Below are 26,799 nucleotides of genomic sequence, written 5' to 3' on the forward strand. Positions count from 1 at the left end.
CGCCAATATCCCATCCCACAGCACGCTTTAAAAGGATTAAAGCCTGTTATCACTCACCTGCTAGAGCATGGGCTTCTAAAACCTGTAAACTCTCCTTACAATTCCCCCATTTTACCTGTCCAAAAACCAGACAAGTCTTACAGATTAGTTCAGGATCTGCGCCTTATCAACCAAATTGTTTTGCCTCTCCACCGTGTGGTGCCCAACTCGTACACTTTTTTGTCCTCAATACCTTCCTCCACAACTCACTATTCCATCTTTGATCTTAAAGATGCTTTTTTCACTATTCCCCTGCACCCCTTGTCCCAGTCTCTTTGGTTTCACCTGGACTGACCCTGACACCCATCAGTCCCAGCAGCTTACCTGGGCTGTGCTGCTGCAAGGTTTCATGGACAGCCCTTATTACTTCAACCAAGCTCTTTCTCATGGTTTACTTTCTTTCCACCCCTCTGCTTCTCACCTTATTCAATATATTGATGACCTCCTTCTTTGTAGCCCCTCCTTTGAATCTTCTCAACAAGACACACTTCTGCTCCTTCAGCATTTATTCTCCAAAGGATATCAGGTATCCCCCTCCAAAGCTCAAATTTCTTCTCCATCCATTACCTACCTTGGCATAATTCTACATAAAAACACACGTGCTCTCAAACCCCAACCACTTCTACAAAACAACTCCTTTCCTTCCTGGACATGGTTGGATACTTTTGCCTTTGGATACCCGGTTTTGCCATCCTAAAAAAACCATTATATAAACTCACAAAAGGAAACCTAGCTGACCCCATAGATCCTAAATCCTTTCCCCACTCCTCTTTCCATTCCTTGAAAACAGCTTTAGAGCCTGCCCCCATCCTAGCTCTCCCTGACTCATCCCAACCCTTTTCATTACACACAGCTGAAGTGCAGGGCTGTGCAGTTGGAATTCTTACACAAGGACCAGGATCACGTCCTGTAGCCTTTCTGTCCAAACAACTTGACCTTACTGTTTTAGCCTAGCCCTCATATCTGTGTGCAGTGGCTGCCGCTGCTTTAATTCTTTTAGAGGCCCTCAAAATCACAAACTATGCTCAACTCACTCTCTACAGCTCTCATAACTTCCAAAATCTATATTCTTCCTCACACCTGACACATATACTTTCTGCTCCCTGGCTCTTTCAGCTGTACTCACTCTTTGTTAAGTCCCACAATTACCATTGTTCTTGGCACGGACTTCAATCCAGCCTCCCATATTATTCTGGATACCACACCTGACCCTCATGACTGCATCTCTCTGATCCACCTGACATTCACCCCATTTCCCCATATTTCCTTCTTTCCTGTTCCTCACCCTGATCACGCTTGATTTCTTGATGGCAGTTCCACCAGGCCTAATCGCCACTCACCAGCAAAGGCAGGCTATGCTATAGTACAAGCCACTAGTCTGCCTCTTAGAACCTCTCATTTCCTTTCCATTGTGAAAGTCTATCCTCAAGGAAATGACTTCTCAATGTTCCATCTGCTGTTCTACTACTCCTCAGGGATTATTCAGGCCCCCTCCCTTCCCTACACATCAAGCTTGGAGATTTGCAGCCACCCAGGACTGGCAAATTAGCTTTACTCAACATGCCCCAAGTCAGAAAACAAAAATACCTCTTAGTCTAAGTAGAAATTTTCACTGGATAAGTAGAGGCCTTTCCTACAAGGTATGAGGAGGCCACCGCAGTCATTTCTTCACTTCTGTCAGACATAACTCCTCGGTTTAGCCTTTTACCACTTTCCCTTCTCAGAATTCAGGCCTGTCCTTGGAATGCTACAAGGTACAGCCCATTTAAGCTCCTGTATAGATGCTCCTTTTTATTAAGCCCCAATCTTATTCGAGACACCAGACCAACTTGGACTGTGCCCCAAAAAACTTGTCATCCCTACTATCTTCTGTCTAGTCATACTCTTATTCACCATTCTCAACTACTCATAAATGCCCTGCTCTTGTTTACACTGCAGGTTTACACTGTTTCTCCAAGCCATCACAGCTGGTATCTCCTGGTGCTATCCCCAAACTGCCACTCTTAAATAATCTTTGCTGGCAGGACTATGCTGAACCTCCTTAGGCACTCTCTAATTAGATGTCCTGGGTCCTCCCAATTCTTAGACCTTTAATACCTGTTTTTCTCCTTGTCTTATTCCATTTAGTTTTTCAGTTCATGCAAAACCGTATCTTTTAACAGTCCCACAACATCACCCCTTACCACAAAATCTTCCTTCAGTTTAATCTCTTCCACCCTAGGTTCCCACGCCACCCCTAATCCTGCTCAAAGCAGCCATGAGAAACACTGCCCATTGTCTCTCCATACCATCCCCCAAAATTTTCGCCGTCCGAACACTTTACCCCTATTTCGTTTTGTTTTTCTTATTAATATAAGAAGACAGGAATGTCAGGCCTCTGAGCCCAAGCTAAGCCATCATATCTCCTGTGACCTGCAGGTACACATCCAGATGGCCGGTTCCTGCCTTAACTGATGACATTCCACCACAAAAGAAGTGAAAATGGCCTGTTCCTGACTTAACTGATGACATTGTCTTGTGAAATTCCTTCTCCTGGCTCATCCTGGCTCAAAAGCTCCCCTACTGAGCACCTTGTGACCCCCACTCCTGCCTGCCAGAGAACCCCCCTTTGACTGTAATTTTCCTTTACCTACTCAAATCTTATAAAACGGCCCCACCCTTGTCTCCCTTCACTGACTCTCTTTTCGGACTCAGCCCGCCTGCAACCAGGTGATTAAAAGCTTTATTGCTCACACAGAGTCTGTTTGGTGGTCTCTTCACACGGACGCGCATGAAAGAAACAATGTAGCATTAATGTCTTTAAAAAGACTAACACTTTTTGTTTTTGTTTGTGTTTTTGCCTGTTATTCCTTCTCTTTGTCAAAAATTTTCTCATATAGCAAGAATACATTTTTGGAATAAATTTCCAAATAATACATTCTACTTTAAATTTTTCAAGAGAAATAGATGGCCTTGCAAATAGCTCTTGTGTTATTTATATCACTACCAGTTTTAGGCAAATATTGAACTAGAAGTGTCTCTGTTTATCATGGAAATTAAGATACTTGAAAAACTGTTCTCTGGTTTTGCACTTTTTGCAAAAGCTTTCTCACCAAGTTCAATGCACTGCGGGAACTCACTCAAATATTTTAAATTGTCTTGAAATTTCGCTTTGTTGTATTGCTTCATTAGGAGCAATAATGAGGCTTGAATAATGTCAGTTGCTAATGGAGTAAAAAATATGAAACAACAACAGCATGTCCTTCTACCTCCTCCTTATTCTTAGGGCAATAAACACTGTTTTAAAGTTTTAACACACAGGAGGATACCATATATACACTAGATCAGGTTTCTGATGTGGTTTTTCCATTATTGCTAATGACAGCTTGCTGTTCAAACTGCTTTTTATCCTGTCAGTATTATCCCATAATATAAATTGCCTCAGTTTTAGCAGTTAAAAATGTGCACTCTAGGTTATAGGACACAAAATATACAGTTAAAAATGCTGAAAACATTTGTGACTTTAGTATCTGAGTTCTAGCTTTTCTCTTGAACAACATTCAGTCAGGAAACTGAAACTATGCCTTATATTTGTACAACCTCTTGTCTTTTTAGTTTTATTTCCAAAAAATATCAGTCAGATTTCAGGAGTGCTTTCTAGTTTTTGAAAGAAATTAAAAAGTCATATCTAAAAATAATTCTTGAGCTGGAAATAAACAAGTGATTTATTTCAACTCATTTTTATAGAGTAGATTTCTACCAATTTTCTTTTTCAAATGTAATTCATTCGAATAAGTAAACTTAGGTGTTCAGAAAAAAATGTTTTTTTTGTTGTTGTTTTTTACTTCTCAGTCAGTTAAACACATGAATGATCAAAGGAAAATGGAAATATATTACACATTCTGAAGTTTAACATCCTACCAGTATCTTCACAGGAATATTTTAATTATAATAAGTTTTGTGACCATTACATCTAAGCCCTTTCAACATTTCTATTGCTCTTCCTTGTATACTTGAATAAATGCCAAATAAATTTCATCTTTGAAGAAAAGAAATATTAAAATACTTAACTGATTTCAAGTTTTATGTGGATTATTGAAATCATTTAACAGCAATTTAAGCTGTTTGTAATCAGATAAGAAACTGTGTCAGCAACTTAATTGGATCCAGAGAATTTGAACAGATTTTCTGTGCAGGGTCGCTAAGCATAATGCTAACAGCGGGCTGGTGCTACTCCAATTTATTCACTTCTGTAAAAAGAAGACTTCCTAAACCTGGAAAATAGTAGAGAGGGCCTGCTAGAATTTACAGCCTTGTATCTTATTATATTTCTGGCTTTTGTTTTGTCGATTTGACGCATTTATCAAAAATGTTAATCATTACATAGCTTTATCAATCATCACTTAACATGAACATGAATTACCCCAACACAGCTTGAATCCTTGATGATATATGAAAAGCCATGTTAATAAAAATAAGATTGTATATTCAGGTCTGTACACGTTGCTTATAGAAGGGTTCCAAATATGTAATTACCTGCAGAGGAATAGACATCAATTTTCAGGCTCTAGATGTTAGTAACAAAACATGGCAGTAGACATTACTTTAACATATTATAAATAAAAATACATAGCACATATATGCATATAATATACACAGTGCATGTATACATATTTGCTGTCTAAAACAGTATATAAATTCAAATCAAAAAGATGAACAGGGGTACTGCTGGGGTAGGCAACGGGAGTAAGTCTCAGCCCAATGTAGAGATACTGGGAAGTATTTAATGAAAGAATAGATACAATATAGAAAGAACATAAAAATTGTTAACACTAACACAAAAGCTCATCCAAGCAGTTCAAAACAACAGGAGAAAACAGAGGGCAATATCAAAAACAGGAGACTGCATTTAAACTGCCCTAGTAGGTTTGAATCCTGACTCAACCTCTAAGCTGTGACATTTTTGTCAAGTTCCCATGATTTTTAAGTCTTGGTATCTTAGTCAGCTCAGGCTGACCAAATAAAATGCCATATACTAGATGGCTCAAATAACAGAAATCTATTTCTCAAAGTCCTGGAGGGTTGGAAGTCCAGGATTAAGGCATCAGCTCATTCAGTTCCTGGTGAGAGTTCTCCTCCTGGCTTGTGGAGAGCCATCCTCTGGCTGTATTTCCACATGGCTTCTTCTCTCTTACTTATCTTATGACACTAATATTATGAGGGACACACACATAATCTCATCTAACACGAATTACCCCCAAAAGGCTCCATCTTCAAATACTATCATATTAAGCACTAGGACCTCAATATATGAGTTTGGGGGCACACAAGCATTCAATCCGTAATAGTATCCTCCTCTAAAAATGGCATCAAACAGTCCTTGCTTGGATTTATGAGGCTCAGAACACAGCAAATTTGGTGATAGTGGAAGCACACTCTTCAGTGGTGCTACTACTGCTTTACTAGTGACCATCTTTTGAAGGAGTCAACAACTGATTAAAATGGGATGATTCTCACTGGTTGGGTCTGTAAGGCCAAGAACATGTATATGACAATGGAATGTGCTAAATGTATAAGGAAATTGCAAAGAAGGACCATACAAAAGATTTTGAACTCTTAGTTCATTATTTATTTTGAGAATATAGATGTAGTGGTTATATAATTGCGGATTCGGCTAAAAAAAGCAAACAGAATTTTATTAGCAAAAGTGCTGGAATGCTGTGTTCTTTTCATCCTTACACCAACTGAGAAGACTTTCATGAGGAACAATTAACAAAACTTTTTATATCTCTCTAGATATTGAGAGACACAGAAGTGAGTTTTAAACACACCTGAGAGTTATAAAGATAAAAGAATATTATTATTTTCATGAATTCACAGAACTGAGAGCAGGGCAAAGGCTCATGTATTCTTTGGACCAGATGCACAACCACAAGAGAATATGCCGGTTCTCAGGGGACCTCACCCAATTGAACTAGGACTGAGAAACCTATGTTGAGTGTCCTGTTAAGCCAAGGCTGAGTTCTGGGAAAAGGAATCATAAAAAGTCAGCTGGAGGAGACATCAAGAAGCAAGCTGCAGGTGGAACTGCCTGGGGGATTGGGGAGGGATCCTCTGAGAAACACAGAGAAAATCCCTCAATAGAAAAGTCAGCATTCAGTATCTGCCAACTTGAAAGAGGCCAATATCAGATCAAAATAGAATTAGGCTGCATCTCTTACTCCAAATTACCTGTACTCTTAATAAACTCTTAATGAGTGTTATGGGCTCAGAAAATGAAGCTAGGGCTTAAGGAGGGAGTTGCCAAAATAAGGAAACAAATTGACTTTTTTTTCTTAGCAAGTGCAGACCTCCAATCTTGAGGCAGCATTCAGTGGAAGAAGAAAGGAAGCTTTAATTTTGTTGAAGTTAAGAGTCGTGATTATCACGGTAACTCAGAATTTCACCCAATAAAAAATTCTTTTGAGGCTTGGAAATACCTGAAGACCTATTTATGATTTTATCCCAGAAGCACACAGAACCAAGCTAATGAGTATGTTTGAAGGGAATGGAAAAAGAAAAATTTGTCTTATGACTTGCATACTGAGACCAATATGTTTAACAAAATAGTTACTTTCTCTCGCGTCCATGTGAAGAGACCACCAAACAGGCTTTGTGTGAGCAATAACACTGTTTATTTCACCTGGGTGCAGGCAGGCTGAGTCAAAAAGAGTCAGCAAAGGAGATAGGGGTGGGGCCATTTTATAAGATTTGGGTAGGTAAAAAAAAAAAGGGGGGGGCTGTTCTCTGGTAGGCAGGAGTGGGGGGGTCACAGGGTGCTCTGTGGGGGAGCTTTTTGAGCCAAGATGAGCCAGGAGAAGGAATTTCACAAAGTAATGTCATCAGTTAAGGCAGGAACAGGTCATTTAAAGATCACTTCTTTTGTGATTCTTTAGTTACTTCAGGCCATCTGGATGTATACATGCAGGTCAAAGGGGACATGATGGCTTAACTTCAGCTCAGAGGCCTGACATTCCTGTCTTCTTGTATTAATAAGAAAAATAAAACATAGTGTTGGGGTGGAGAAACTTTTTGGGGGTGGTATGGAGAGATAATGGGTGATGTTCCTCAGGGCTGCTTCGAGCGGGATTAGGGGTGGCATGGGAACCTAGAGTGGAAGAGATTAAGCTGAAGGAAGATTTTGTGGTAAGGGGTGATATTGTGGGGTTGTTAGAAGAAACATTTGTCGTATAGAATTATTGGTGATGGCCTGGATATGGTTTTGTATGAATTGAAAAAAGAACGGAATAAGACAAGGAGAAAAACAGGTATTAAATGACTAAGAATTAGGAGGACCTAGGACATCTAACTAGAGAGTGCCTAAGGAGGTTCAGCATAGATCTGCCAGCGAAGATTATTTATTTACTTTAAGAGGGAGTTGGCCGGGCGCGGTGGCTCATGCTTGTAATCCCAGCACTTTGGGAGGCCGAGGCGGGCGGATCACGAGGTCAGGAGATCGAGACCACAGTGAAACCCCGTCTCTACTAAAAATACAAAAAATTAGCCGGGCGTGGTGGCGGGCGCCTGTAGTCCCAGCTACTCGGAGAGGCTGAGGCAGGAGAATGGCGTGAACCCGGGAGGCGGAGCTTGCAGTGAGCCAAGATTGTGCCACTGCACTCCAGCCTGGGTGACAGAGCGAGACTCCGTCTCAAAAAAAAAAAAGAGGGAGTTAAGAGTGGCAGTTTGGGGATAGCATCAGGAGATATCAGCTGTGATGGCTTGGAGAAACAGTAAACTGGCAGTGTAAACAAGAGCAGGGCATTTATGAGTAGTTGAGAATGGTGAATAGGAATATGACTAGACAGAAGATAGTAGGGATGACAAGTAGTTTTTCTGGGGGAGAGCACAGTCTAAGTTGGTCTGGTGTCTGGAATGAGACTGGGGCTTAATAAAAAGGAGCGTCTATACAGGAGCTCAAATGGGCTGCACCTTGTAGCATTCCGAGGACAGGCTTGAATTCTGAGAAGGGCAAGTGGTAAAAGTATTATCCAGTCTTTTTAAGTTGGTGGTGAGTTGTGTTTTTAAAAGCTCTTTTTAAGAGCTTGGTGAGGTGTGTTTTTAAAAGACCATTAGTTCACTGAATATTAAGAGCCTGAGAAACTGCTTGGGTGATTTGAGTAATAAAGGCCGGTCCTTTACAGGACTGTATAGAGGTGGGAAGGCCAAACCAAGAAATTGCCTGACAGAAGGGAAGAAATGACTGTGGTGGGCTTCTTAGACCCTGTGGGAAAGTCCTCTACCTATCCAGTGAAAGTGTCTACTTAGACCAAGAGAGATTTTAGTTTCCTGACTCAAGAGGTATTTTCGTTTCCTGACTCGGGGCATGTTGAGTAAAGCCAATTTGCCAGTCCTGGGTGGGGGAAAATCCCCGAGCTTGATGTGTAGGGAAGGGAGGGGGCCTGAATAATCCCTGAGGAGTAGTAGAATAGCAGATGGAACACGGAGAAGTTATTTTCTTAAGGATAGATTTCCATGATGGAAAGGAAATGAGAGGTTCTAAGAGGCAGGCTAGTGGCTTGTACTATAGCATAGCCTGCCTTTTCCGGAGCGTGGCGATTAGGCCTGGTGGAACTGCCATCAATAAACCAAGTGTGTTCAGGGTGAGGAACAAGAAAGAAGGAAATATGGGGAAACGGGGTGAATGTCAGGTGGATCAGAGAGATAGTCATGGGGGCCAGGTGTGGTATCAGGAATAATGTGGGAGGCTGGATTGAAGTCCAGGCCAGGAACAATGGTAATTGTAGGAGACTCAACAAAGAGTACAGCTGAAGGAGCTGGGGATCAGAAAGTATATACATCAGATGTGAGGAAGAAAATAGATTTTGGAAGTTATGAGAACTGTAGAGAGTGAGTTGAGCATAGTTTGTGATTTTGAGGGCCTCTAAAACTATTAAGGCAGCGGCAGCCACTGCATGCAGACATGAGGGCTAGGCTAAAACAGTAAGGTCAAGTTGTTTGGATAAAAAGGCTACAGGGTGCGGTCCTGGTTCTTGTGTAAGAATTCCAACTACACAGACCTGCACTTCAGCTGTGGATAATCAAAAGGGTTGGGATGAGTCAGGGAGAGCTAGGGTGGGGGCAGTCTCTAAAGCTGTCTTCAAGGAATGGAAAGAGGAGTGGGGAAAGGATTTAGGATCTATGGGGTCAGCTAGGTTTCCTTTTGTGAGTTTATATAATGGTTTTTTTAGGATGGCAAAACCAGGTATCTAAAGTTGAAAGTATCTAACCATGCCTAGGAAGGAAAGGAATTGTTGTTTTGTAGAAGGTGTTGGGGTTTGAGAGATCAGTTGGACACGATCAGCAGGGAGAGCAGGTGTGTTTTCATGAGAATTATGCCGAGATAGGTAACAGGTGAGGAAGAAATTTGGGCTTGACTGAAGTAATGGGGGCCATCTGTGAAGCCTTGGAGCGGTACAGCCCAGGTATTTTGCTGAGCCTGATGGGTGTCAGGGTCAGTCCAAGTGAGAGCAAAGAGAGGTTAGGATGAAAGGTGCAAAGGAATAGTAAAGAAAGCATGTTTGAGATCCAGAACAGAATAATGGGTTATAGAGGGAGGTATTGAGGATAGGAGAGTATATGAGTTTGGCACCACAGGGTGGAGAGGAAAAACAATTTGGTTGATAAGGCGCAGATCCTGAACTAACCTGTAAGCTTTGCCTGGTTTTAGGACAGGTGAAATGGGGGAATTGTAAGGAGATTCTATAGGCTTTAAAGGCCACGCTGTAGCAGGCAAGCAATAACAAGCTTTAATCCTTTTAAAGTGTGCTGCAGGATGGGATATTGGCGTTGAGTGGAGTAAGGGTGATTAGGTTTTAATGAGATGGTAAGGGGTGCATGATCGGTTGCCAAGGCAGGAGTAGAGGTATCCTATACGTGTGGGTTAAGGTTGGGGGATATGAGAGGAGGATGCAAAGGAGGCTTTGAACTGGGGAAAAGGGTGGCAATGAGGTGTGGCTGTAGTTCAGGAACAGTCAGGGAAGGAAGAAGATAATTTAGTTAAAATGTCTTGGCCTAATAAGGGAACTGGAGAGGTAGGGATAACTAAAAAAGAGTGCATAAAAGAATGTTGTCTAAGTTGGCACTAGAGTTGGGGAGTTTTAAGATGTTTAGAAGCCTGGCCGTCAATACCCACAACAGTTATGGAGGCAAAGGCAACAGGCCCTTGAAAAGAAGATAATGTGGAGTGGGTAGCCTTCGTATTGATTAAGAAGAGGACAGACTTACCTTCTACTGTAAGAGTTACCTAAAGCATCTATGATGGTCCAGGAAGCTTCCAAGGCAATTGGGCAGTGTCAGTCTTCAGCTGCTGAGCCAAGAAGATCTGGAAAGGAGTCAGTCAGAGAGCCTTGGGCCAGAGTTCCAGGGGCTCTGGAATTGGCTGCCAGGTAAGTTGAACAGTCTGATTTTCAGTGGAGTCCTTCACAGATGGGACACAGCTTAGGAGGAATCCTGGGCTGTGGGCATTCCTTGGCCCAGTGGCCAGATTTCTGGCACTTGTAGCAAGCTCCTGGGAGAGGAGGTTCTGGATGAACCCCTGGCAGCTGTGGTTTAGGCGTTTGGAGTTCTTGTGTGCTGGAGATGTGGCTGGGGTTTGTCTCACATTAGAGGCAAGGAATTGAAACTCAGAAATACATTGCTACTTGGCTGCCTTTACTTTATTATTGTAGACCTTGAAGGCGAGGTTAATTAAGTCCTGTTGTGGGGTTTCAGGGCCAGAATTTAATTTTTGGAGTTTTATTTAATGTTGGGAGCAGATTGGGTAATAAAATAAAATGCATATTGAAAATAAGATGGCCTTTTGACCTTTCAGGGTCTAGGGCTATAAAGCATCTCAGGGTTGCTGCTAAACGGGCCATGAACTGGGCGGAGTTTTTCAGATTTGATGAAAAAGCGTCTAAATGCTAACTGATTTGGGAGAGGTCGGATAAAGAAAAAGGAGTATTAATCTTGACTATGCCTTAGGGGAGGTGACAAAAGGATTATAGGGTGGAGGAGCAGAGGCTGAGGAAGAATTGGGACCTAGCTTGGCCTGGCAAGGAACAGCCTGGGGAGGAGGGGAGAGGTCAGATGGGTCTGTAGAAAAGGAAGATTGGAAAGAGGAAAGACTCAGTGAGGTTTGGGGTTAGGACTGAGGAGACAGGTGGGAGGGAAAGAAGCAAGCTTTGGGATGAGTTGCATTGGGAACAGAGACTAGGAGGGACCGATGTGTAAAAGAATGCCTGGACGCCAGACATCTCAGACTGTTTGCCTATTTTATGATAAGAATTATCCAGATCTTGTAGAAAGGAAAAATCAAAAGTGCTGTTTTCTGGCTATTTGGAACCACTGTTGAGTTTGTATTGGGGTCAAGCAGCATTGTAGAAGTAAATAAGGTGTTTAGGTTTAGGTCAGGTGTGAGTTGAAGAGTTGAAGTTGAGAACACAGGCTAAGGGAGAAGAAGGAGGAATGGAGGGTGGAAGGCTGCCCATAGTGAAGGAGGTAAGCCCAGAGAAAAGAGAGAGTAGAGACACAGAAGGGGTGGGGGGTGCTTGCCCCCAGGAAAGTGGAGAAGGGGTAGAGACATGGAGAGAAGGGGTTGGGGCTTCTTGCCCCCTAGGATAGTGGTACTTGTAGCTAAGGGTGAAGGAGAAGGGGTCGGGGGGTTCCTGCCTTCCAGAAAAGCAGAGAAGGGGTAGAGACACAGAGAGAAGGGGTCAGGGGGTTCTTGTCCCCCAGAAAAGCGGTACTTGCCACTAAGGATGAAGGACCAAGGCAGGCATCCCCATGTGCTCAGATACCTCTGAAATGTGGGTGAATGATCAGGCAGGTGTCCCCGAGTGATTAAACACCAAGGGAAGACTGTCTTTCTGAGTTGGTGCCTGGGGCCTGAGTTTTGGGTCTATGGATAAAACACATCTCCTGTCCCTACAAGAAAAGGGAAGGAACTGAAATTAAGAGAAAGGAGAGATTGAAGTGTGGCACCAAGATTGAAAGGAGAAAGAGGTTGAAGGATAGCGAGAGAGGTTGGAGAAGAGAGTAAAAAGAGGCTGCTTACCTGATTTAAAATTGGTGTGATGTTCCTTGGGCTGGTCGGTCTGAGGACTTGAGCTTGTAGGTGGATCTTTCTCATGGAGCAAAGAGCAGGAGGACAGGAGATTGATCTCCTAAGGGAGGTCTCCCGATATGAGTCACGGCACCAAAATTTCATTCGCGTTTCTGTGAAGAGACCACCAAACAGGCATTGTGTGAGAAACAAGGCTGTTTATTTCACCTGGGTACAGGTGGGCTGAGTCAAAAAGAAGGTCAGCAAAGGGAGATAGGGTTGGTGCTGTTTTATAAGATTTGGGTAGGTAAAGGAAAAAGGGGGGTTGTTCTCTGGTGGGCAGGAGTGGGGGGTCACAAGGCACTCAGTGGGGGAGCTTTTTGAGCCAGGATGAGCCAGGAGAAGGAATTTCACAAAGTAATGTCATCAGTTAAGGCAAGGACAAGCCATTTTCACTTATTTTGTGGTGGAATGTCATCAGTGAAGGCAGGAACAAGCCATTTAAATATCACTTCTTTTGTGATTCTTCAGTTACTTCAGGCCATCTGGATGTATATGTGCAGGTACCAGGGGATATGATGGCTTAGCTTGGGCTCAGAGGCCTGACAGTTACATTATTGCATAGTGATTAATATTAATACTTTTATAATAAACAATCAGATTACTATATGCTGGTATCCTCTTTCTAAAGATTCAGAGCATGTCATATAACTTATCAGAATATTCCCATCTTGTACAATTAAAATTAACTTTTTAAGGTTTTGGCATATAAGTGTATTGTGGAAATTCTATTTATGTGGTAATTTCAGTCTATTGCTTCAGTTCCCAAAAGTTAGGTGTGATTATCTCTGTGCACATCTTCACAAACTTTAAAGAACACACTTTTCTGAAATCCATAAAATACAGATTTCATTAATGATCTAATGTTCTACTGGGCTTTGTGATCCGCATAAGCAGACGTGGAAGACTTTGAGTTTCAGTTCTATTCGCATTTATGATGCTGTTCCAGAACGAACCCCTCACAGGAATATCAATTATTAAAGGAGTATCTTCAGCATAGCAGATAATTAGTAAGGCAGCCAACAAATAAAGCAACCCCAGGGATATGTTCTTCCAGCCTCCTGTCTGATGTCCCAGGTATTTATTTGGTTTACATAGCAGCTGTTGTCATTGTCACTAAGAACAAAGCAATAAAGATTCCAGAATTCTTTGAAGTTTATTCAATTGCCCTTTTTGAGTATGACAGGGAAACATCATTTGTTTACTTTAATGTTAAAACTATGAAGAGATAATGGACATCAATCTAGGTTTCTACTTTGAAAGTGGCTTTTTCATAAGGTTTACTATTTAGTTTTAAAAATAGACTCTCTCTACAAATATTTTCAGGCTGTTTAAATTTTGTTTTTGGCATCAGTAGGGCATCATTCTGACTCTGTACCTTATCTTCAAGGTTATGGTAAAGAAATCAAACTTCAACATGCTTAATAAACATGAATAGATAATGGTATGTAATAATATTGTGCTTCAAATATTTCCATATTACAAATAACATTGAAATATATTAATTTGGATTTAAAATAATTTTAAATTTTACAGATGTGGGTGTGTGTATACAATTGTCTTCTCATTTTTTTTCTATATTATGTGATAAAATGTACAATTTTAAAGCTAACTTTTGGAAAATACTAAACAATTGAAGTTTATATTTGGTCAATAGTATTGACTATGCTATAGGTTCTATAAATGTGTATATGATTTATAAAACCTATGTCTGGGGAAGTTAAAATACTTAGCCATAGCATATTATTTAATACTTAAGAACTTTATAATATTGCAATGTTATAACTCTTTATTTATTTCACAAATATCTATTGAGTACTACTAAGGCCAGACACTATTCTAAGTGCTAGGCACACATCAGAAAGAAACACTTATTTCTGCTTACTCTAGTAGCTATAATTAGAACAATTGAACTTATAGAGGTAGTGAGAGGTTACAGCATGCTGGGAGCCGTCACAGCCCTCACTCGCTCTTGGCACCTCCTCGGCCTCGGTGCCCACTCTGACCGCACTTGAGTAGCCCTTCAGCCTGCTGCTGCACTGTGGGAGCCCCTTTCTGGGCTGGCTGAGGCTGGAGCCGGCTCCCTCAGCTTGCAGGGAGGTGTAGAGGGAGAGGTGTGGGTGAGAACTGGAGCTACACATGGTGCTTGTGGGCTAGTGTGAGTTCTGGGTGGGTGTGGGTTCAGCGGGCCCTGCACTCAGAGTGGCTGGCCAGCTCCACCGGCCCCAGCTAGTGAGGGGCTTAGCACCTGGGCCAGCAGCTGTGGAGGGTGCGCTGGGTCCCCCAGCAGTGCCAGCCCAGTGGTACTGCACCTGATTTCTCACCGGGCCTTAGCTGCCTCCCCATGGGGCAGGGCTCGGGACCTGCAGCCTGCCATGCCTGAGCCACAACCCCCCTCATGGGCTCCTGCATGGCCCGAGCCTCCCCGACGAGCGCCGCCCCCTGCTCCACAGTGCCCAGTCCCACCGACCACCTAAGAGCTGGGGAATATGGGCGCAAGGTGGGGGACCGGCAGGCAGCTCCACCTGCAGCCCCAGTGCGGGATCCACTGGGTGAAGCCAGCTGGGCTTCTGAGTCTAGTGGGGACTTGGAAAACCTTTATATCTAGCTAAGGGATTGTAAATACACCAATCAACACTCTGTGTCTAGCTCAAGTTTGTAAATGCACCAATCAACCCTCTGTATCTAGCTCAGGGTTTGTAAATATACCAATCAGCACTCTGTATCTAGTTAATCTAGTGGGGACTTGGAGAACTTTTGTGTCTAGCTCAGGGACTGTAAATGCACCAATCAGCACCCTGTCAAAATGGACCAATCAGCTCTCTGTAAAACAGACCAATTGGCTCTCTGTAAAATGGACAAATCAGCAGGATGTGGGTGGGGCCAGATAAGAGAATAAAAGCAGGCTGCCCGAGCCAGCAGTGGCAACCCTCTCGGGTCCCCTTCCACATTGTGGAAGCTTTGTTCTTTAACTCTTTGCAATAAATCTTGCTACTCTCACTCTTTGGGTCCACATTGCCTTTATGAGCTGTAACACTCACTGCAAAGGTCTACAGCTTCTCTCCTGAAGCCATCAAGACCACCAACCCACCAGGAGGAACAAACAACTCCAGATGTGCCACCTTAAGAACTGTAATACTCACTGCGAAGGTCTGCAGCTTCACTCCTGAGCCAGCGAGACCACAAACCCACTGGGAGGAACAAACAACTCCAGATGTACCACTTTAAGAGCTGTAACACTCATGGTGAAGGTCTGCAGCTTCACTCCTGAGCCAGTGAGACCATGAACCCACCAGAAGGAAGAAACTCCAAACACATCCGAACATCAGAAGGAAAAAACTCTGGACACGTGGCCTTTAAGAACTGTAACACTCACCGCGAGGGTCTGCGGCTTCATTCTTGAAGTCAGTGAGACCAAGAACCCACCAATTCCGGACACAGTAGGATGATGGTTATCAGAGGGTAGGAAGGGTAGCAGTGGTGGGAAGTAGAGATAGTTAATGAGTATAAAAATATAGTTATATAGAATGAGTAAGATTTAGTATTTGATACTAGATCTAGTATTTGCTACTACAACAATGTGATTATGAAGGAAGAGAGAGACCTTCTCATGTTGTTTTATATTGTTTTATACTCAGTACCTGTTTTAAGAAGAAACAACAAAGAAGTAAAACCAAAGACAGGCAGCCCAGCGCCAGGCCCAAAGCCAGGCCTGGGCCTGCCTGGCCTAAACCCAGTAGTTAAAAATCAACTCATAACTTACAAATCGATGTTATTCATTTCCAGACACTGTATAGAAGAACATTGTGAAACTCCTTGCCCTGTTCTCTTTCTCTCTGACTACTAGTGCGTGCAGCCCCTGTCATGTACCGCCTGCTTGCTCAAATCAATCACAGCCCTTTCATGTGAAATCTTTAATGTTGTGAGCCCTTAAAAGGGACAGAAATTGTGCATTCAGAGAGCTCGAATTTTAAGGCAGTAGCTTGCCAATGCTCCCAGCTGAATAAAGCCCATCCTTCTACAACTCTGTGTCTGAGAAGTTTTGTCTGCACCTCATCCTGCTACAATTACAGTCCACAAAAATGTATCATACATTGCAAAATAAGTAAGACTATAATTTGAATGTTTATAACAAAAAAAAAATGCTTCAGGTACTAGATACCCTATTTACTCTGATGTGACTATTATGTATTTTATACCTGTATTAAAATACATCATATGCCCCATAAATATATATACCCACTATCTACCCATTAAATGTTTTTAATTTTTGTAAAATTCTAATCTGGATTATTCTGAGCATAACTAGAAATACAATACGAGGGTCAAATACTAGTAAATAACACTTACTTTGGAGTCAGACAGAAAATGGTTTGCATTCTAACTCAGTAATTTACTATTTTTGTTACTTAAAGCAAGTTAATTAATCTGGATCTAATTTATGTAAACTCTAAAATGGAAAACATTACCTAATTTACATTGTCACTTGCTTAGAGTGCCTGCTGTATAAATCAGCATTAAAAATGTAAGTATTTATTGTTTAAAAAATAAGCAAACATACTTGATTTTAAAAGAAACAAACACATTTTAATACACTAAGTTTAATATAGAATTTTACTGTGTATTTTAATCATTACTTTTTGTTCTTATAATATTGATTTAAATTAATCAAATATAACATTTTATAATAAATGACAAACTATAATTTAAACACATTAAATTATGCTAAACATGTCATTTATTAATTACATTCAACCCCTCAAAATTTCTATTTTACTGACATTTTGGTAACTTTTAAAAGTTTATTATAGTTACTTTAACTAGTTTTAGCCTCCAGCTATATACTGAGAAAAGCTTTTCTGTGACTTTCTCATTATTTTAATTTCTTAATATTATTATTGCCTACATTCCAAACTCTTACTTGTGGAACCTTAATGTCTTTTAATTACAGGTTAAACTTTGATATGTATGGGAGTTAAAAATTAAAACATTTTTGAACTTTTTTGAAATATTTTTGAATATTTTTGAAAGTGTCTAATGTGAAGAGGCAAGCTTATATTTTAATTCTAATACCACCCCTTCTCTACATTTACATAAACACTATCAGTCTTAAGTTTTTTCTTTTTATTTTAAAAATAGAAATGCCTCAGAGAGTTGTATAGAGATAAAGAGTGGCAGCGTTAATCTAAAACAGTTTCCAACACAAAGTAGATGCTCAATAATTTTTGTGTTTCTGTTCCTTTCCTGAAAATATTTCTTTTGGAAATAGAGATGATACCTGAAAAATAATTTAACACTTTTATTTGTGGAAGAGCTATTGAAAATTAGATTTGATTACTATTTTCTGTCACTGTGTATTTCCCCTTAATCAGATTTTTGTTGATAAATGATCTTTTCTGGGGAAAAAGAAATAGACATTCTTTAGTTGCTTGTTTTTTAAAATGCCATTTAATTAACCTCTGTAGAGGCAGACACTATTAAAGTTCAGAAAATAAACATAATCTAGATCTTTCAGCTAGAGCTCAAGCATTCAACATAAAACTCCACCACTCACAGGTTCTCAATACTTGTGAGAAAGGATCATGGGAAAAAGATGGAAGAGTTCAAGAGTTTTAATATCTTATTCACAATGTCTTTCAATATGTCTTCAACACCATACACTTGGATCTCGTCTAATTACATCTTCTCCCAAATCCAATAAATTCCCAAGACTCGTCAATTGTGTATCGCACACTTTCTGCATATATCCATTTCTGTTCCGCCTCGTTACCACTTCCTTAGGCAGACGATTTCCTCCGGGTTACTCTGCTCAGATTTGCAGCACAAAGAGACTTCCTATCAAATGCATACTATGGTTATTTCACACCAAAATTATTCCCCATGGCTTTCTATGCTCCACCTTGTCTATCCAGTTACATTCTTTGCCATTCTTCCTTTTGTAACTAGTCATACAGAATGTATTCCTTCATCTGAAAACACTAGGTTCTTTCTATACTTTAAGTCTCACAAACTGTTTTCCATGCTGGGTATTTTCTTTGCATTCTTCCTCAATCTGTGCTTAAAGGCAACTACCTCTGCAAAGTCTTTCATGTCTCTGTTAGACCATTTAATTTCCAATGTGTTGCATCTCTGCTGCAGGCCAGCCCAAAATTTCTTATCTTTTTATATCTGTATCCTTATTTCAATGCATTTAAACTTTTCTCTATTTTTTTTTTCACTAGACAATAAGCTCTCTGAGGCAAGGATCCCATGTATCTTCTTAGGTGGAGGAGATTTGTTCCTAGTGCAGTGCCTGAGACTATGGGCAAATACTAAGGACACTTATTTGATGAAAAAATTAAAATGCAAACATAGTATATAATACCCATATGTTTGGTAGTAGATTTTGAGTATCATCTTAAAATCATTGTCTCATTCTCAAGATTCTCCCGTGAATATTAATCACAGGATATCAATGTGATTATGCTTTCTCTTTTATTCTACTTCTCAGGGGCTTTTCTTTCTGTCTTTATCATTTAGAATCTAAGATCAGATGAAGAAAGGTAAAAAGGAGAAATAAAATAATGAAGGCTGACGACAAACAGAAGTTATTCTGTGTTATTAAGGAAAGAAGACTAAAAGCAACTTTAGGATGTGGGGGAAAAAAATTTTAATGTTATAGCCTTAAAATCTTAAGATGCTTACAATCTTAGACTAAAAGTCTGACTAGCTTAGAATTAAAAGTATTTATTTTCATATATAAATATAAACTAACAATAACTATATTAAAATCAATATGTACTATTTTGTGTTAAAAATATAAAGTATATTTATGAATGACACACACAAGTTGAAAAAGTATGCTTAAGGAAGAAGTCAAAAGTTAGAGATGATCAAAATCAAGCTATTTCTTTTAACAAATATTAATAAAAATATCTGGATCAAATATGGGCATATGTGGAAGTTAGATGCATGGCTGCCATATTCTTTCCCATACCTTTGCTATATTTTATAGTTAAATTAAATGTGAAAATAAATATTTCCACTTCACTCAACAAACATTTTTTAAAGTCCTACTATATACTGCACACTGCCATTAGCACTGGGGCTATAGCTGTGAAAATCCAAATAATATTCTTAAAGAGCTTACATTTTCAGGAATCTATAAAATTGTCTTTGAAGTCATTTCTTCTAAGGGCCTGACACTAGAAAAGTAAGTGACAGATTTTTAAAATGAAACTAAATGTCCCTCAATCACTAATTTTTTTTATGGAACACCTGCTATCTTCCAAACATTAAGTATTGAGAATGCAAAGTATATTAGAATAAGAATGTTTACTTAAATAAATTTGTTCTATAAAATTAATATTAATAAATAATTGAGTTTCTATTATTACAAAATGTTTTCCTAAGATAAAGAATTTAGCAAATAGTAATTGAGCATGAAATCCATGAAGGCACTGTGCGATTAAGTGAACATGAAGGAAGCCTTAATGATAACTTGAGAGATGTAGGCTTGGAGAAATGAGCGCTGGATTAGAGAAAGGATGGCTGCCTAGAAAAGAATGCATTCCCTGGGATTGTTATGGCAGACACACCCTTTCTGTTTTCAGCATTTCCAGAATTTAGTCTCACATCTTTAATTTTCCTGTGATGAGAATCTTGGTGGCAAACAAATGGTGAAGGCATGGGGATACTAAAAACACATGTGTCCTCAACCACATCCATTCTGAGGCAGAACCCTAGAAATGTAAAGTGTTCCTGTCCTAGGACCAGGTACAGGAGACCAGAGAGACAGGCTGTAGTTATCTTTTCTTTTTTTTCTCTTTCTTTACAGAGGTCAATAAGGCATTCTTCCTCCTCCTCCACCTCCTCTTTTTCTTAAGTGTTTATTGTTCAGTGTGACTTAGTAACTATTGAAATAAGTCATTTTTCCTCTTCACTATTTGGAACTTATAAATCATCTAAAAAATAATATCATATATTTTGATTTTTACTTCCAGTTCGTTTAATAAGGTCCCCAGTGCATCATTAGTATAGATTGAGGTAAGCACACTAACTTGTGATTTTTAATTCTGATTTGTAGTAGGAAAAAAAAGTTTCAGGTTTATTTAATTTTAAGCTTTCCTATGATAGGTCTGCACTATAATCTTCCACTCTGTATACTTTCCTTTTAAAAGGATGACAGTTTCCTTAATATGACAAAAGCCTACCACATCTCTGTTTGGAGACAGCTCAGCTTACTCTCTGTTTCAATGAGTGCTCTCTTTGTATGCCTCTGGCACACTGGGTATTGCAACTGGGTATTCACTGTCTTAGCTTTCTATTTCCATCATCACTAAAGTGATTTTATGCAGAGGATTTTCCACTGATTATCTGAACTGGCAGATCATCTTGACTTCTTCCTCTTTATTCATAAGTGAGCTTCTGGGACTCCAACTATCAGCTGCCAGTTCCTCAAGGAATCTGCATATTCTTTGCCAACTTTCCCTCTTCTCTCGAAGTTGCTTTTCTAAAGTCTTTTGTAAAATGAAATTCTTGCACTTTTAATGATTTTCACTTTGTGAAGTTAGCTGCTGAGCTACCAAGCCTATATACATGTTTACTAGTGTTTTACCTTTTTGTAAAGTGTGCATTTTCTCATGACACAATACTGTTTCATGCCTTTAACCTTAAACTACAGCATATGCCTGTGTGATGCTAACAGAGCCATTATTTTCTAAATTTTATTTTTGAGGTGCTTAATTGACAATCTTTTTATTTTCAAGGTTTTGCTGTTATTATTGGTTTTAATTCTTTTGTGCATGACCTGCACTTAGATGAATTTGAACTCTGTCTTTTGATAGAAGTCATCATTCTATCCATATATAGGGTGAGAATCCTATACAGTTATTGTGCTCCTTACATCTTCATGTTAACTTCTTTTAAAAAATCCTTTCCTATATTCCCTTATTATCTTGCATGATTTTAATCAAGTTGCTATTTATTCCATGTTTTTGCTACTTAACTAGATATTCTTATTAAAATTTCATTCTCTTCCCTTACCAGACTATGCATTTGTAACTACATAATGTGCATTTTTTATTATTGTTTGAAAAGAAAATAAATATTTCTTCATGAAAATATAGATTGGTCATCAACATGATGTGTGTTACCCATCCCATCCTTACCAGATATATAGAAACACATTAATTTATTCTATCTCTTCCCTCCTCTGTCCCTACTATGATAGCTTTAGAATGTTCCTCTTCCCATTTTGCTTAGCTAGTTAAAAATTTTAATTCCTTATTATGATTTAAATTTTCTTGCAACTTAACATGGTCATGCTGTTTAAAGTATGTGTAAAGCTTGCATTTTCTCTGTCAGATCATTATTTGGTTTAAGTATTTTCTCAGTCATCCCCCTCAGATGGAATTGAATACATTATTGTACACTATTAATCATCTTCTCTGTGAGATGATGACATTGTCAGGAGGTATACGATTTGGAGAAAACATACTTTTTTTTTCATTAATCAGCAGATGTTTTATTACCCTTTTCTGGTTTCACATGTTACAAGTAAAAATAATGTAAATGGACTGAACTCTCCCATCAAAAGAACTCTCCCATTGATCTTTTGCCTACAAGAAACATACCTCCCCTATAAAAACACATATAGACTGACAATAATGGGATGGAAAAAGATATTCTATGACAATGGAAACCAAAAAAGTGCAGGAGTATCTACACTTATATTAAACAAAATAGAAGAGACAAAGAGGGTCACTATATAATAATAAAGTTGTCAACTTAGCAAGAGAATATAGCAATTTTAAATAATATCCATGCAACACTGGAACACACAGATATATAAAGCAAATATTATTAGAGCAAAAGAGAGACATAAGTCCAAATACTATAATAGTGGGACACTTCAACACCCAACTTTCAGCATTGGACAGACCTTCCAGACAGAAAATCAACAAAGAAACATTGGAGTTCATCTGTACTATGAACTAAATGAATCTAGTAGATATTTACAGAACATTTAATCCAACTGCTGCAGAATACACATTCTTTTCCTAAATACATGAATCATTCTCAAGGATAGATCATATGTTAGGTCACAAAACAAGTCTAAAAATATTCAAGTACATTGAAATAATATCAAGCCTATTATCTGACCAGAATGGAATAAAACTAGAAGTTACTAGCAATAGAAATTTTGGAAACTATACAAATACATAAAAATTAAATAATATATTCATTAATGACCCATGGATCAATGAAGAATTTCAGAAAGAAAGTAAAAAATACTTTGAAACTAATGAGAATGAAAACACAAAATACCAAAACCTGTGGGATACAGCAAAAGCAGTACTAATAGGAAACTTTAGAGCTACAAGTGCTTACATCAAAAAAGAGCAAAAATTTCAAATAATCTAACAATGCATCTTAAAGAACCAGAAAAGCAAGGGCAAACCAAATACAAAATTAGTAGAATTAAAGAAATAATAAAGATCAGAGCAGAAATAAATGAATTTGAAATGAAGAAAATTATACAAAAATCAATAAAAACAAAACTTTGTTTTCTTGAAAAGTTAAACAAAATTGACAGACTGTTAGCCAGACTGACTAAGAAAAAAAAGGAGAACATAGAAATTGACAAAATCAGAAACGAAAAAGGAAACATTTCAGTTAATACTGCAGAAATTTAAAGGATCATTAATGGCTACTGTGAGCCAATAAATTGAAAAACCTAGAAGTAATGGACACATTTCTAGACATATACAACCTACCAAGATTGAACCAGGAAGAAATCCAAATCCTGAACAGATCAATGACAAATAACCAGATTGAAGGCAAAATAAAAAGTCTACCACTAAAGAAAAGCCTGGGACCCAATGGTTTCACTGCTGAATTCTGCCAAACATTTAAAGAAATATTATCAATCCTACTCAAATTGTTTTGAAACATAGAGGAGGAGGGAATACTTCCAAACTCATCCTATGAGGCCAGTATTACCTTGAGAACAAAAGTAGAGAAAGCCACATCAAAGAAAGAAAACTATAGGCCAATATCTTTTATGAATAATCAAAAACCCTAAACAGAATTCCAGCAAATAGAATTTAACAATACATTAGAAACATCATTTATCATGACCAAGTCAGATTTATCTATGGGATGCAATGATGGTTCCACATACACAAATTGGTCAATGTGATACATTATATCAACAGAAAGATGGATAAAATACATATGATTACTTCAATTGAGGCTGAAAAAGCATTTGATAAAATTCAACTTCCCTTCGTGGTAAAAATCCCTAAAAAAACTGTGGACAGAAGAAACATAGCTCAACATAGTAAAGGCCATATATGACAGGCCTCCAGTTGATATCATACTGAATGGGGAAATCTGAAAGCCCTACCTCTAACATCTGAAATACAACAAGGATGCCAACTGTCACCACTGCTATTCAACATAGTACTAGAAGTCCTAACTGGCTCATTTAAACTAGAGAAAGAAATAAAGAGCATCCAAATTGGAAAGAAAGAAGTCAATTTTTCCTGTTTTTGCAGTTGATATGATTATATATTTTGAAAAAACTACTTAACTAAAACACTATTAGAATTGAATAAACAAATTCAGTAAAGTTGCAGCATATGATATCAATACACAAAAATCAGTAGCATTATTGTATGTCAACAGCGAGCAACCTGAAAAAGAAATAAATGTATGATTCAATTTACAATAGCTAGACATAAAATTAAATACTTAAGAATTAACCAAAGAAGTGAAAGATCTCTATAATGAAAACTCTAAAACACTGATGAAAGTAATTGAAGGGGACACCACAAAATATAAACAAATTTCATATTTCTAGATTAGTAGAATAAATATTGTTAAAATGCCAATACCACCACAAGCAATCTACAGATTTAATGTAATCTCTATCAAAATACAAATGACATTCTTCACCTAAGTGGAAAAAAATTCTAAAATTTATATGGAACAATAAATCACCCAGGAAAGCCACCTATATCCTAAGGAGAAAGAAAAAACTGGAGGACTCACATAATCTGACTTTATGCTACAGAGCTGTAGTAACCAAAACAGCATGGTGCTGGCATAAACATAGATGCATAGACCAAGGGAACAAAATACAGAACCCAGAAACAAACCCACACATTTATAGTGAAGTCATTTTTTACAAAGGTGTCAAGAACATACACTGGGGAAAGACTGTCTCTTTGATAAATAGTGCTGGGAAAACAGGCAACCAAAGCAGAAATGGACAAATGGAATCACTTCAAGTTAAAAAGCTTCTGCACAGCAAAGGATACAATCTACAAAGTCAAGAGACAACCCACAGAATGGGAGAAAATATGTTCAAACTCCACATCTGACAAGGGATTAATAACCAGAATACCATAAGACGCTCAAACAACTCTATAAAAAATAATAATCCAATCAAAAAGCAAAAGTTTATATAGGCATTTCTCAAAAGAACACATACAAATGTCAAATAGGAATATGAAAAAGTGCTCAACATCACTCATCTCCAGAGAAATGCAAATCAAAACTACAATGAGATATCATCTTACCTTAGATTAAATGGCTTATATCCAGAAGACAGGCAATACCAAAAGCTGTTGAGGATGTGGAGAAAAGGATATCCTAGTATACTGTTGTTGGGCACGTAAATTAGTACAACAGCTAGGGAGAACAGTTTGTATGTTCCTCAAAAAACTAAAAATGGAGCTACCATATCATCCAGCAATCCCACTGCTAGGGATATATCCAAAAGAAAGGAAATCATTTTATTGAAGAGATATTTAAACTCCCATGTTTGTTGCAGCACTGTTTGGAATATCTAAGATTTGGAAGCAAACTGTTGTTCATGAACAGAAGAATAGATAAAGAAAAATGTCGGCCGGGCGCAGTGGCTCATGCCTATACTATTTTGTCTTTATAAAAATTTATGAAATAAAATAAAGAAAGTATCTATAGGCATGTACTTATTTAAAACCTCATTCTAGGAAAAATTACCAAGTACTAATTTTTTAAGGAAAGTATTCTTTTTATCAATTGATAATCCTGTGACTCATTTTTTTAAATGTCACTTGTTTGGATTAAAATATTGCCAAACACTCTCATTCACAGTTGAAACTGTTTAAAATTTAGATTTTAAAAATATGCCATGATAATTGGAGTTTTCTAAGAAATAAAAGTAAAAAATAAATAAATAAAAGCATGGTATAGTACAGCAGGTAAAACATCTTACCAGTTTGCCAAGAAAAAGATAATTTGTCACATTCTGAGGGAATAAACTTTTTATCATCTTTAAGTGTCAAGAACAAGGTGGCTTCTGTCCTTGATGTCCCTTTTACCCTTGATCAATATTTTTATTTTTTATTACATTAATGTCAAAATTGCTTCCTTTGACAAAGAGCGAAAGGGTGTCATCTGGATACCACATCCCATAACCTCACTGGTGAACAGTGAAGCTCTGCCCAGGATCAGGCTATCCCATGCCAACAGCTGATCCTAAAACATGAAAATCCACTTTGCTTCATAAATTATTACTAACATTATTATTTTTTGATTTAAAATATATTCCACACTTTTAAGATGTTTTCGTATTTGTGGGTAGTCACAGCTTGATTATGGAAACAGAGTAGTGTAACCAGAGGATGACATACTGCAAGAATTACATATTCATTCCCCAGTATTTGAGTGTAAATGAAGCCTGAATCATAAAAGTTATATGCCAAGATTCCAAATAAACAATGTCAGAGTAAATTTTCCTATGAATGTCAAATTGGACATTTTCTGATTTGATGCTGTGTCAATCAGTTTTGTAAAGTGTTCATCACAGTGACAGAATAATTTAGAAAAGTCAACTGTGTTCTGATAATCAGCAATATGTTTCATTCCAAGATGATAGATATGAACACATATGTTTTTGCTTCAGGTTCTGTCACAACTCAGACTGAAGTTTAAATTAAAGAAAAATACCTCTACCCTCAATCCCCATCCAGATTTCTCCTCTTAAAAGCCTATAACTAGTCATTAAAGCAATAAATATTTAATGAGTGCTTAGTAAGTTATCAATGATTTTAGGAATAATGTAACCGTGATAAGACCCTAGACATGTAAGATACAGAGAAATAAATAATACAAATGAGGCTGTAAATTATAATGAAAAAGTGAGAAAGTTTTCACATATAATATACATATATTTCATTTGGTGTCAATGTTAATGATAATGACTACAGTAATTGTTCATAAGTATTAAGTTTTTATGGTGTGTCCTATACTGGGATACATAATTTACACATATTTTCTATGCAATGCTCATAATCACAACATAATTCTAATTTTATAGCTGAGACAGAAGTGAAACTTTGTGACATTAAGTAATTTGCAAGTAAATGTTGGAATCAAAATTTTAATTCAAGATCTGCCTAAACGCAGAAAGAGAAATAAGTAATCATTGAGATATATATGTATACAAACATAATCAAATAGAGCAAAGGAAAAAAATAATGTTATTACAATACAGTACTGTCTTTAATTTAAAGGACATTTACTATGTATAAAGAAAATAAAAAGACAATCCTTTCAGATGGAGGAATTAAAAAAAAGAAGAATGCCAAGTTCAAGATGTAGAAGTGGACTTAGGTGAAGTTTTTATA

General features: G+C 38.1%; 1 long non-coding RNA gene across 1 annotated transcript in view; it reads right to left on the reverse strand.

Annotated features, from left to right (window-relative positions):
• Nucleotides 1–5,436: 5,436 nt before the first annotated feature.
• Nucleotides 5,437–26,799, reverse strand: part of LOC131381045 (uncharacterized) — a 76,068-nt gene continuing 54,705 nt past the window's right edge. Inside the window, exons 2-4 of the long non-coding RNA XR_009209462.1 lie at nt 12,092–12,252; nt 10,282–10,378; nt 5,437–5,544 (exon numbers count right to left, since the gene is read on the reverse strand). This is a non-coding gene — a long non-coding RNA (uncharacterized LOC131381045). The remainder of the gene's footprint in view (nt 5,545–10,281; nt 10,379–12,091; nt 12,253–26,799) is intronic.

Source organism: Hylobates moloch, unplaced genomic scaffold (genome assembly GCF_009828535.3).
Source record: "Hylobates moloch isolate HMO894 unplaced genomic scaffold, HMol_V3 SCAFFOLD_13, whole genome shotgun sequence".
NCBI lineage: Eukaryota > Metazoa > Chordata > Mammalia > Primates > Hylobatidae > Hylobates > Hylobates moloch.